This window comes from Triplophysa rosa, linkage group LG25, assembly GCF_024868665.1.
Source record: "Triplophysa rosa linkage group LG25, Trosa_1v2, whole genome shotgun sequence".
Taxonomy (NCBI): Eukaryota; Metazoa; Chordata; class Actinopteri; order Cypriniformes; family Nemacheilidae; genus Triplophysa; species Triplophysa rosa.
The window spans coordinates 8,698,584-8,710,277 of NC_079914.1; the positions used below are offsets into that span (position 1 = coordinate 8,698,584).

Sequence of the window (11,694 nt, forward strand, 5' to 3'; positions counted from 1 at the left end):
AAGAACGCAAGAACGTGTCGATTTCCGTAGCGCAGCGAGTGCGCGCAACGTCTGTTGCCCTTCGTGTCAAACGCACGTTCATTGACGAATCATTTAAACGTCAACTGATATATTTCCAGCGTGCTACAGTACACATACGACTGAGTGAGAAGATGGACAGCTTATCATACATCTTACACCCAGAGTTCAGCTCTGAGATACCCAACACGCCGCTCACCAAACTCAGCGCGCAGGCATGAGAAGACGGTTTCAAGCTCCCCTCGCTGTGAATTGATTCTACTATGAGCCTACCCGAATCGGAGCGAGAAACAGCGGAGGTGCGCATAAAAAAATCTAAACTTTTAATCGGACGAACATCATCTAAAACCCCATTATAATCTTACAAATGTGTATTTATATAATTGATTCGTGCGTATTTGTGGCGCAAAGCGAAACATGGTTTTATAAAAGCCGGGTTTTCTATCGCACGCCTTTCCTCACGGAGCCGTTCCCCCTCCACGGTAAAGTGGAACGTTCCACAATTTATTCCAGGGAAAGACTGACAGTTTTTTGGGTCATGAAGCAGCTGTTCAAGTCAGCGGCCGTTCCTCCCTCCGCTAGAATAAGAAATTAGTCCATTTTAAAGTAAATAACTAAACCCCGGAGCCGATAAGGCAGCGTTATAAAATACTGTGCCGTTGCGATTTTACGGAGAGAATGGACTTAGGATAAAGACACAATGAATGTGAATGTTTCTGTCCCATCGTATTATGGAAATGTGAGATCTAAATATCTCGGATCACAAATGGAGGAGGAACAATAGATACTACAGCTTGGTCAAAACAAATAGGCATACATTGTCAAGTGAATATTGGAAACCTATTTATATTATTTGGAAATAATATGCATAATCAATAGAAATAATGATGAACTGAAATGTTTAGTTAAATATTGAATATGTAGTGTGTTATTACATGTTAATTACTATGTAATAAGCTGAAAATTATTTTTATTCGAATATACATAACATATATTTGACTAGCACGAATCAGTCCATCATAACAATAGGGGAACTAGCCAAATCTGGCACAAGTGCAAACTCGCATCACATCCGTACACAAGTGGTTGGATCACTTTTTTTTAAGCGGACTTGTTGCATAAGCTGCATTGTTAATACCTTATAAATCAAGGTTCATCTGGATAGATGTGCCAATACCTGAGCCGTGTATGTCATGTGTAATGCTGTTTGGAGTCAAAAGATTTGAATAATTAAAATAATAGAAAAAATCATGAATAATTCTGTCACTTTTCTCATAGAAAGACTTTTTCATTCTCATTCATAGCTGTGATTTATTCTCAGTGAGATCTGTATTGCCCCGGCCCGCGGTGGCGAAATAGGTTGTGAGATTTCAATGACCTGTAACGGCACGCATCTCGCTTGTACAAGACCCCGTCAGATTTCTCACGCTCGTAGATAAAACCCCATATATTCAGTGAACATACAATGCATTTGATGTTAGATTTAGATGTTCGCTTTAACTCCCAGTATGGCAGCACATGTCAACATGGTCTGTATTAACGCCCTCGCTCTGACTCTATCTGTCCAGCATCACCAGTCAGCAACCATCATCCCTTCTCCAGCCCGTAATGGAGATCATATGTTTAGCTGGTGCTGAAACCCAACACGAGACCTCCACATCAAAACCGCCTGCTGCCCGGAGAGGAGCCTGCAGGATCTTTCCCGCTTCAGGGGAATGAAAACATATTTTCATAGGCCTAGAAAACAGGCCGTAAAAGTGGAGGGGGCCCCCTATGTCCCTCAAAAAAAAAAATTGTGATGAGGCTGAGATGAGTTCTCTTTTGAGGAGTTGGGTAAGATTTGTTTGATTTTGTTTTTATCATTGTGTATCATGTGTTTTAATAGACATATGTAAGTAGTATTGAGTCAATATTCGTATTGTACATGTTAAAAAATACCCCGCCAAACTGAGCCTGATTTATGGCAAAAAAATTTACCAGCATCCAATGTAATTTTTTTTGCCACAGTTGCCTTTAGTTTGCTTATTGGTGTTATTTTGCATAATATGTTTGCTTTTTTTTTTTTTAACCCTATTCGCGCATAATTTTGCAAAACATTATGAAATATTTTCTCTAAAGCTGATGTGCAATCTTGGAAAAGTTGCCAAGTAGAAATAATTGCAAAATATGTTTTGTGTGGTCAATTAAATGTGGTTACTTATATGAAAAATATTATATTGTTATAGAAATATATTGTGGCTGTCCTTTCAAAACCTTGGATGTCCAACTTCCCTGTTTTTCAGGAAATGGAAAAAACAATGTATTTTTAAATGAATAAATACTGTGTTGTCAATGTTGACAAGCAATTTTTAGTTCTTCTATTGGTTAGATATTTTGCAAAACCCAATGACAAACATAAAGGGTGACCAATAATAATGTTTTATGACAAAAAATTAAAATTGCGAAATATGGAGATACAAGGTTTCAGAAGGACAGCAAAGATATATAAAAATTCACATTATATTACATATCAGTCTGCACTTGACCAGCATTTAAAAAAAATATTACAAGGAATACAAAAACACAACTTTGTGCTTTGCGGGATTGACATATCAATGAACTGGACAAATGTTTTTCTGCCAATCACTACAAAGATGTCAGGTGTGTTATATTTGGACACGCAAGTTGTGATTGTAATTGTCCTCCTGAACCTTAAAGGTGTCATTTTTAGTTGAATGAATCGGAAAGAATTCAAGCAAACGTTTGAGACTCAATCAAGGGCGTCTAATCCCATCAGCCTCAGCCGAGACTCTGCGACTCATGTAACAGCCATTTATATTTATTCATTTGGCAGAAGCTTTTATCCAATACAACCTAGGCCGTGCCCTCAACACACGACTGTCCAAAACTCTCTCAATACTGCTCACATTACTCAACAGTCCTTCTTATCATCGGTATTGTTGTTGATGTAGAAGCAAGTGTAGTACTCAACTGAGTTCAGATGAGTTGCACACTAAATAAGATCTTTTAGCAAGATGTATGATTAACAGTAACAATGTTCATTTACAGAACACAAAAGAAGATATTTTGAAGAATGTTGGGAACCAAACAACATTGACCCCCATTGACTTCCATTGGATGGACACAAAAGACATTTGTCAAAATATCTTCTTTTGTTTTGTGTTCCACAAAAGAAAGAGTCATATGCAGATTTTTGAAAATGATTGTTAACGCTAGTATTTACATTACAGCTCTGATTTTCTATTTGAACTCGTCACAGATCCCGTTTACATCTGTTTAACAACCATTTGGGATTTAATCACAAGTGGACAGTGCCAAATACAGGTGTTAACAGGCTCTGTGATGAGTCATAGGAGAGACCTGACTTCTGCTGTTTCACACACACATTCGCTGTCCTCAGATCAGATGTTATCTGTTGAGGAGGCATCTGTGGTGCAGACAGCTGATGTGTGAACAGGATAAACAGCAGCAGTGGGTATAATCCACTGCGTTTAGGCTGAGAGTCGTGTGGATTAGCTGCTTCTGGCTCTCAGAGACTCTTCGCTCCGCCGTCACACCTTGAAATGAGCCTAATTGAGCCAAATCTCATTATTCGGGACCCGGACACTGAGACGATAGTCAATTGGGCCCCGGTTGTGTTTAAATGGATCGTACTGACGTAGATACAGCATTGAGTAGTACTGAGTTAATTAACATGAAACTGAGGGTTGTAGACGAAAACTGATTTGTTACTTATTTGTGCACTTGTAATTGAATATGTTAGAATAATCTGGGTAACAGGGATGAGTGGTTGAGCAAATGCTGCCTTAAGTGGAAAAAAATTGAGTGACGTTAGTGAGGCGCAAAAAATAAACACCAAAATGCAACATATTGAAAAGTGCGCTTTAAAGGCAATAGTTCATCCATAAACTAAAATTCTTTCATCATTAACTCATCCGCATGTCATTTCAAACCTGTATGTCTTATTTTTTTCTGCAAAATACAATAGAAGGTATTTTAAAGAACGTTGGTAACAAAACAACATTGAACCCCATTGACTTCCATTGTATGAACACAAAACCACTAAGACATTTCTCAAAATATCTTCCTTTGTGTTCCATACAGGTTTTAAACGACATGAGTGTGAATAAATGATGACAGAATTGTTATTACCCCCAAAAGGTGCCTTTTGAGCATCGTATTTGAAGCGATAAGTTCAATATTCAAGTTAAATTTGCTTAAATAACAATTAATGCTTAAAGCCACACTTCTTAGTTCCCTTCCTCTATGGCATTGAAGTACCTTCAAAGTATTCCAAAAATGTGAAAACCAATTTTCAAAAATCATTTTCGAAGTCATGAAAATTCTGACTGCCCACAAAAGTATGTTATGATCCTTCTGGGGCAGCAATGAGGAGCAGAAGGCTTTTATGAAGTTTTCAGGAGGACAAGAAACTCGCGAAATTTTAAAAGTCCGACCTCATACTTCTATGCAAAACAGCATGGAATATATCAAAAAGTGCAAGGGTAGAAAACGATTATGGCTATTATGGACCAAAAACCCGCAAGACGGTAATTCCCAGCGTAACACATCTAGCGCGCATCCTTGCGCCCTCATTTACATGCCTGCATGCATATGCAAACAGGCGTGAATATGTACGTGTGGAGCACGCTGAGCGGGACGTAACGCTTTAGGAAGACTCCTAGAAGGAAAAGAATGCTGGGATTTGGCACGCACCCCCACTGGAGGAGGTTCAGAGCTGCAGAATAATGGATGAATCACAGAGGGTTGATAAAGATGGAAGATGTATTAAAGGGCTGCGGAGGGCAGTGGCAGGGCTGAGTGGTGTGGTCAGAGAAAACAGACCTCAGTGATCCACAGTGAATAAATAACGTACAATTTTTGGATAAGCAGGTAATAATAAAAATCTTAATCGGTTAATCTAGGATTAAGATGTGCACACAGGTTTGTCAGCCTCAGATTTACGAGGTGCCTAATTCCTATGATCTTGTATGATGTGAATCATATAAACATTCAATTATTAGAAAAAGCAACAAGGAAGCTCATACTCAGTCCAAACCTGTATGGCTTTCTTCTGCAGAACACAAAAGATATTTTGAAGAATGTTGGTATCCAAACAACATCGGACTCCCATTGACTTCCATTGTATGGACACAAATCCACAGAGACATTTCTCAAAATATCTTCTTTGGTGTTCTACAGAAGAGTCATATAGAGGTTTTAAACAACATAAAGGTAAATAAATGATGGCAAACATTTTAGTTGTGTGTGTGTGTCAGTCTTACAGTATGTGTGAAGGTGTGTATAACTGTGAGTGTTGTTGTGTCAAAAAGGAGGGGGTGTGTGCGCGAGCGAGCGTCACTGTACAAGTATGTGAAAACGAATGTTTGTGTGTGTGTTTTCTGGTGATATATTGAACACGTGTGTGTGTGTGTGTGTGTGTGTGCGTGTGTGTGTGTGTGTGTGTGTGTGTGTGTGCGTGCGTGCTGTAGCCTGTTTGGTAAGCATATGCATATATCCAATTATTGACTGTGTGTTGTCAGTGTCGCCGAAGGTGTTTGTGCGCGCGTCGCATGAAAACGAGCGAGGAAACGCGCGTATCTGCGCATGATAGCGGCTTGCGAGCGCGTGTGAGAAAGCCAGAGAAATGGCTCGGCGGTGATATTTTTCCTGCAGTAATCAGACAGAGTTCAGCTCTGGCCCTGTGTACCTCTGCCTGCCTGTGGTTTGTCCACATGCCTCGTCTCCTCGCAGTGGGGGAGGGTTGCGCGTGTGTGATGTGTCTACGTGTGTGCGCGCGCAGTTTTAGGGGTGTTGAGGCCCTGGAAGGGAACAAGCAGATCTTGTTAGCTGGCCTGACCCACGGAAACACAGTCAACAATGCAAAACACTGAGAAGGGAGCTGATATCAGCCGAGACACATGACAATGCAGCACAAAATGAAGACGGGAAATTTCTTCGGCTGGCATTTCACAGCGTACAATCAGACTGCAAATGTCATCGAGCATATATTTTTTTTTAAACACGAGCTGCTGTGTTCATTTAGCCTTAAGTAAAATGTTTGATGCTCTTGCAAGAAAATCAGATGCAACATTAAAGAACAATTTGCATTTCTTTTGCCTAGAAGTAAGGGAGATCTCAGGCGTGTTTCATTTAAGTATCAACTTAAGGTTTGAGGAGATAAAATCTCTTCTGAACCTCCAAAGGAGACACATTGAGATCTTCCCAGGAGCATATAAGATTCGCTCCATCTAATCTTATTGCTGTAAAATGTTGTAAATATATGAAAATCAGATATGCTTTTACATGTGACATTAAAGAATCTTTTACCAATATTGTTCTTTTCTATTTCCCCGACAGCTCCGTGTCGAAGAGGCTCTGTTCCATCTACCTACATCACCGAAATGGCATGCGTGGTCCACCACAATGTGGTTAGGCTTTTTTCATGCGCAGAAAGACTTTTTCTTGTTGCCCTTAGCAATACCTGCTTTTGATTAGTTTGTAACGACGTGCATTCGGTTGAGCGAAGCCTCTCTCGTAGACATGTGCAGTTCTGTGCTATGATTCATGCGATTCATATTTACTCAGATTCATATTCAGAGATATAGATTTTTTTCTTTAATTTCTTAGAATGCACATTTGTGGTCTTATTGTGCATGTTATTAAAAAATGGCTTGTCTTTGTAATCTTTCGTCAAATGGTGTATTAATTACTTGCGCCGGCTCTGGAGCGTCTTTCCTTTTTCCACTGACATCATGTTGGCCACAATGGGTATCGGTCAATGTTAACACACAGCCGAATAGATATTTAGGTGTTGTTATATGGTACAATGGTGTTGTATGTAATGTGACCGGTGTGATATTAGTTTGCACATTGGTTAAATGCCAGTTAAACTTAAAGTAGTAGTTCACCCTAAAATGAAAATTCTGTCATCATTTATTCACCCTCTCCTCATTTCAAACCTGTATGACTTTCTTTCTTCCGCAGAACACAAAAGAAGATATTTTTAAGAATGTTGGTAACCAAACAGCACTGGCACCCATTCATTTCTATTGTATGGACACAAAACCAATGCAAGTGAATGGGTGCCCGTTAACAACATTCTTCAAAATATCTTTTTACAAAAAACTAGTAATGAGCCGTTTGGGATCAAAACAGAGGGATGAATAAATCAGTAGACTCTTCCGTTTAATCGTCAAGTTAAAACATACATGAAAACAAATCACACCGGAAGCCATCAGAAACTCAACATTTTTCTAAACGTGTGTGTGTAAATAGCAATACTTGAATAAATAGACGATGAGATGTTTTTCCAAAAAAGGGTTTTGTGAGTTTAATTCAGTAGGAACAAGAGGGATGGTGACCTGTTATGTCTTCCTGTGTGCTGTCGTCTTTGTTGTGATTCGGTGACATCATCCACTCTAATGTCAGCCTGCAAAAAATCTCTGCGACTGCAAAAAGCCATAAACACTGAAGATTAGGTCAGAGCTGCTTTCATAACCACTTTTGTGACCTCTTTATTCCTTCTCTTGCTGAGTCTCTCTTTGTCTCGCTCTGTCTTGGTGTACTCCCATAGCACCTGACCTGACTCTTAAAAACTGCTCTTTTGCAAGGTCAAGTTTCCATGTCTCTTGCTCGTAATTTCAGTATTCTCATTTATAAGATCTCTTTTTCACATCTTCCTGATGTGAATGTTTACCTAGTTAGGCATGAATAAAAGGAACAGTACTCTCTAAAATAAAAAAAACATACCTTCACGTATTTCCAAACCTGCATGATGTAATCTCTTCTGTGTAACTAAGATGTAGATGCTTTAAAGACTGTGCATACAATGTTCTCATGCAGTGATCTTTACATAAAGGCTTTAAAAGATGAAACTGGTTTTTATTGCATGCACTCTAAAAAAATGTTGGTCAAAAAGGGACAAATCCTACTGTTGGGTTAAATGAACCCAGAAAATTTTTATTAGACCCAACGTTGCAAAAAACAGCATTTTGTAGTATGTCCTTCTCCAATACAACCTGTCTCACAGGAATTTATAACTAACACAAATACCAGTGAAATTGTGTTGAAAAATTGAAGTTTCATTTATTTAAGAAGCAAACTTAAGAGTGTATCTTCACGTAAATGTATTTTTTCTATAACATCTGGATGTTTTTTATGTTAAAAACCCTGTTGATATTTGCTTTTAACATGAAAAACTATTTACATAAATTGTTGTCACACCACACATTTTGTAACATTGACTTTGATTCATACGCATAGGAATGCTGGAGACCGGAAACGCGAGCTCAGGAGAAGTTTCGCATTCGGACACATTCCAAAGTTCAAGTTTGGTGAACTTTGACCTGGAAATTTGTATCCCGTGAACACGAGTGACCGATAGAAGACTGATACATCATGACGTGACTTTTCACAAAATCCAAGATGGAGGAAACATTGATAGCAGCGGTATAGGGAGCCGAGGAGATGACGTATTTTTGTACACTAAACCTGGAAGCGAGTTAGCATTTTAGGACTTCCGGTTCCATCACTCCAAAGTCTATGGGTTTTTTCAATGGGTTTTTGGTAAATCGTCCGAAAAAAGGTCTGTGGTATGCAAAACCTCTAAATATTTTCACGTTTTATTCTTTGACGTAAAACACACCAATTATAATCCGCTTGTGATTTTTTTAAAGCCTTATTGTGTCTTAAAGGAGTCATATGACACGGCAAAAACGAATGTTATCGTTTGTTTTAGATGTAATGCAATGTGTCTACACGATTTAAGGTTAAAAAACATTGTATTTTCCACATACTGTGCTTGGTTGTATCTCCTCTTTGCGCCGCCTCTCTGAAACGCGCGGATTAAAAAAAAAAGAAAGCGAGGTGTGCTATGATTGGCCAGTTAACCAGTGCGTAGTGATTGGTCGAATACTGCAAGCGTGTGACGGAAATGTAACGCCTCTTACCATATTTGGAACATCAGGTTCCAAAGCAATTGTACTGACAGTACTGACTTGCGTATACATTTGTGCGGTATTGGTCAACTCATACCACGAACTGACGTGGATTTGTGGTGGTGTGGTTACACGAGGTGTTTCAGGCAGGTTTGGGTGAGCATTCGCTTGGGACAGTATACAAGCAGGATTAGCTTCAAAGTTTTTCCTCAAGAGGGATCGAGACCGACTGAACGAGACAAAACTTCTGATGTAAGTAATATTTATCAACAGTCTGAATTGACGCAAATGTACCGTATATATTGGAGGATAACGTTAGCATATGATAGCGAAGGGAGCTCACGGGATAAATAGAACATTCAAAGCTAGTGTTAAACTTAGTGTATATAAGTGCAGATGAACACTTGGAGTTTAGCTGTAAGAATGTTAATACATTATGTGCGTTAATATGTTTAGCTGCGGCAAGCTGTTTGTTTTGCTAATCATACCAACTTGTTGAAAGTGCTCGTCTGAGGAGACCTTTAAGATAGAATGCATCTTTTGTTTTGACAATTTTGCAATTTTTGCAATTTTACGTGTCTAATACATGCATGGGCAACTTATAACACACCAAAGGCCACATGACCCCTTTAAAAACGTCGGATGCTAACAAGTTGCTAAAAGCGACTACTTCCTTTGGCGGGGACGTTAGATGTCATTGCGCATATAAAGCTAAAAAATAATACAACATGGGCACAAATCTCTAAAAAAATTGATGCGGATTCATTCACGGAGTAATTACTTACCAGGGAACACATTTTCAATAAAGTTTGAAAGAGTTGTTGGAGGCTTGGTGGGGGTGACGTTGATATCGAGCGGCGTTAAGTGTAGTCTGTTTATAGCATCGTGTTAGCTTTTTACTTCTGCCGATTGTATTTCGGCTTCAAAAGTAACAAATGTTGTGTTAATTTGTGAAGATTATCTTGATAGACAAAACATGTAAACATCATAAAACTTTGTCAATCACAGAGCTTATTTTTTGCGATCTTCCAAAAGTCTATGGGGAAAATGCATAGGCTTTCGGTCGAGGGACTTACTTCCGGGTAAGCCTGCAAAAATACGTCATCTCTGAGGTACTGGATTGCGTTCCATATTACATTCCATCACATTCTGTACAATACAGTTTATTAAGGAGTGTAGTGTGACCACCCCTTAAGTCATTTTATGCATAATTTATGTGAAGAATACCTAACATCTCCTGTTGTGTTACACAGAAGAAAGTCCAATATAAGGTTAAATACAATTTTGTAAACTGTTAATTAATGTAATACACGTCTCGCCTTTGTAAATCAAGGTGTTGGAAAACCAGTTTTTAGATGTCAATACCGAAATGAACATACAAGCCTGTCTGTCAATCAGCAGCTTGCGGTTTTCTGGTTTTGAGTGTGTTTGGATAGGCTCTATTGAAGAAGAGTTTCTTCAACACTAACAATTACTGGCTGCAGAGGAGAAACAGGCATTGAGGGGGATGGGGCGTGTGGGGGGGTTGATAGCAGGGAGGCATTAGCATTTGTAGACTGCAATTATGTGTAATTTTCCAACAGTGGCGAAATTAGAAACCAAACAAAACAAGGGACAAATAGACTGTGTGGATTAGCTCTTCACTGACACATCTGATACAGTGAAGAGAAAAAGATGTGGAGACGCAAGGGCGGGGGATGGGACGGTGGGGGAGCGTTGTTGGCGACATCATCCAACATGCAAATATTGACAAACAGAAGCATCTACTGACAGGTTAGACAGCGTGGCAATTGAAGTATGCAATGGATTCATATGCACATTGGATTGGGTGGGAATTTATCAATGGTATACAGAGGGGGAAGGGTGCATGCTTGGGTGCCAATGGTGGAGGCCATTTTAACTGTGATGAAACAATAAAAAAAAAATGCTGGGTTATTTTCAACCCAGTGTGGGTCAGAAAGGGACAAAACCAGCTGTTGGGTTACATTAACCCAGAAAATGGTTCATATGGGTTCAACAATGGGTTAAATTAACTAAGCATTTTGGGTTGAAACAATCCAGCATAAACTTTAAAAAAAGTTACCTGGTTGCCTTAAAATATTTAAGTTAAATCATCTTAAAAAGTTTAGTCAATATTAGTCAACACAACAAATTAAAGGGGTCATATGGTTCGAACACGTGTTTTTACGTGTCTTTGGTGTGTTATAATATGCATGCATGTATTAGACAAATGAAACTGTCGGAACAAAAGATGCATTCTATCTAAAAGCGAATGCTCACCCAGACCTGCCTGAAACGCCTCGTGTAACCACACCCCCACAAATCTACGTCAGTTCGTGGTATGATTTGAGTAAGACTGCCCAAATGTATACGCAAGTAAGGTGGGCGTACCTGTCAGTACAATTGCTTTGGAACCTGATGTTCCAAATATGGTAAGAGGCGTTACATTTTCCGTCACACGCTTGAAGTATTCGACCAATCACTATGCACCGGTTAACTGGCCAATCATAGCACACCTCGCTTTTCAGAGCGATGAGCTTTGTAAAAAATCTGCGCGTTTCAGAGAGGCGGGTCAAAGAGGAGATACAAACATGCACGGTATGTGGAAAATACATCGTTTTTTAACCTTAAATCGTGTATACACATTGCATTACATCTAAAACAAATCATAATATTCGTTTTAGCCGTGTCATATGACTCCTTTAAGTTCAACACAAATTCATTAAGTTAACTAATA

At 39.1% G+C, this 11,694-nt stretch overlaps 1 long non-coding RNA gene across 1 annotated transcript; it reads left to right on the forward strand.

The window, feature by feature from the left end:
* Nucleotides 1–569: 569 nt before the first annotated feature.
* Nucleotides 570–7,869, forward strand: LOC130548961 (uncharacterized). Its single transcript, XR_008962115.1, has 3 exons — nucleotides 570–843; nucleotides 1,587–1,851; nucleotides 6,379–7,869. It is a non-coding gene; the product is annotated as an uncharacterized LOC130548961 (long non-coding RNA).
* Nucleotides 7,870–11,694: the final 3,825 nt, after the last annotated feature.